This window comes from Lampetra fluviatilis, chromosome 55 (genome assembly GCF_964198595.1).
Source record: "Lampetra fluviatilis chromosome 55, kcLamFluv1.1, whole genome shotgun sequence".
Classification (NCBI taxonomy): domain Eukaryota; kingdom Metazoa; phylum Chordata; class Hyperoartia; order Petromyzontiformes; family Petromyzontidae; genus Lampetra; species Lampetra fluviatilis.
The window spans coordinates 9,399,330-9,401,829 of NC_136329.1; the positions used below are offsets into that span (position 1 = coordinate 9,399,330).

Consider the following 2,500-nt stretch of genomic DNA (forward strand, 5'->3'; position numbering starts at 1 on the left):
TCTGTGTGTGTGTCTCTGTGTGTGTGTCTCTGTGTGTGTGTCTCTGTGTGTGTGTCTCTGTGTGTGTCTCTGTGTGTGTCTCTGTGTGTGTCTCTGTGTGTGTCTCTGTGTGTGTCTCTGTGTGTGTCTCTGTGTGTGTCTCTGTGTGTGTCTCTGTGTGTGTCTCTGTGTGTGTCTCTGTGTGTGTCTCACTCTCTCCATCTTCTATCTCCACCTCCACCTCTGCCGAGGCACTCGGCCCGGCTTCGGAGCTCCCAGCGCAACCGCTCTGCCACCAATCGTCTGTGTCACGCCGCACATCAGACACGACCAGTGACACATCAGACACGACCAGTGACACATCAGACACGACCAGTGACACATCAGACACGACCAGTGGCACATCAGACACGACCAGTGACACATCAGACACGACCAGTGGCACATCAGACACGACCAGTGACACATCAGACACGACCAGTGACACATCAGACACGACCAGTGACACATCAGACACGACCAGTGACACATCAGACACGACCAGTGACACATCAGACACGACCAGTGGCACATCAGACACGACCAGTGACACATCAGACACGACCAGTGGCACATCAGACACGACCAGTGACACATCAGACACGACCAGTGACACATCAGACACAGACACGACCAGTGACACATCAGACACGACCAGTGGCACATCAGACACGACCAGTGACACATCAGACACGACCAGTGACACATCAGACACGACCAGTGACACATCAGACACGACCAGTGGCACATCAGACACGACCAGTGACACATCAGACACGACCAGTGGCACATCAGACACGACCAGTGACACATCAGACACGACCAGTGACACATCAGACACGACCAGTGACACATCAGACACGACCAGTGGCACATCAGACACGACCAGTGACACATCAGACACGACCAGTGACACATCAGACATGACCAGTGACACATCAGACACGACCAGTGACACATCAGACACGACCAGTGGCACATCAGACACGACCAGTGACACATCAGACACGACCAGTGGCACATCAGACACGACCAGTGACACATCAGACACGACCAGTGACACATCAGACACGACCAGTGACACATCAGACATGACCAGTGGCACATCAGACACGACCAGTGACACATCAGACACGACCAGTGGCACATCAGACACGACCAGTGACACATCAGACACGACCAGTGGCACATCAGACACGACCAGTGACACATCAGACACGACCAGTGACACATCAGACACGACCAGTGACACATCAGACATGACCAGTGGCACATCAGACACGACCAGTGACACATCAGACACGACCAGTGACACATCCGGAGTGAGACTCACGCGACTGGAACTGCTGCTGCTCCTGTTTGATGCGAAGTCGCGCGGACAGAGAGTCGATACTGATTCTCCTGCCTAGAGACACACACAGAGACACACACAGAGACACACACAGAGACACACACAGAGACACACACAGAGACACACACAGAGACACACACAGACACACACAGAGACACACACAGAGACACACACACAGACACACACAGAGACACACAGAGACACACACAGAGACACACACAGACACACACAGAGACACACACAGAGACACACACAGAGACACACACAGAGACACACACAGAGACACACACAGACACACACAGAGACACACACAGACACACAGAGACACACACAGAGACACACAGAGACACACACAGAGACACACACAGAGACACACACAGAGACACACACAGACACACACAGAGACACACACAGAGACACACACACAGACACACACAGAGACACACAGAGACACACACAGAGACACACACAGAGACACACACAGACACACACAGAGACACACACAGAGACACACACAGAGACACACACAGAGACACACACAGAGACACACACAGACACACACAGAGACACACACAGACACACAGAGACACACACAGAGACACACAGAGACACACACAGACACACACAGACACACACAGAGACACACACAGACACACACAGAGACACACACAGAGACACACACAGAGACACACACAGAGACACACACAGACACACACAGAGACACACACAGAGACACACAGAGACACACACAGAGACACACACAGAGACACACACAGAGACACACAGAGACACACACAGAGACACACACAGAGACACACACAGAGACACAGAGACACACACAGTAACACACACAGATACACACACAGAGACACAGAGACACACACAAAGACACACACAGAGACACACACACAGAGACACACACACAGTGACACACACACAGAGACACACACAGAGACACACACAGAGACACACACAGAGACACACACAGAGACACACAGAGACACACACAGAGACACACAGAGACACACACAGAGACACACACAGAGACACACAGAGACACACACAGAGACACACACAGAGACACACACAGAGACACACAGAGACACACACAGAGACACACACAGAGACACA

General features: G+C 52.1%; 1 long non-coding RNA gene across 1 annotated transcript in view; it reads right to left on the bottom strand.

Annotated features, from left to right (window-relative positions):
• LOC144949982 (uncharacterized) overlaps positions 1 to 2,500 on the bottom strand; it is a 17,984-nt gene that overhangs the window by 5,937 nt on the left and 9,547 nt on the right. The window contains exons 3-4 of the long non-coding RNA XR_013640329.1: positions 1,352 to 1,423; positions 193 to 282 (exon numbers count right to left, since the gene is read on the bottom strand). This is a non-coding gene — a long non-coding RNA (uncharacterized LOC144949982). The remainder of the gene's footprint in view (positions 1 to 192; positions 283 to 1,351; positions 1,424 to 2,500) is intronic.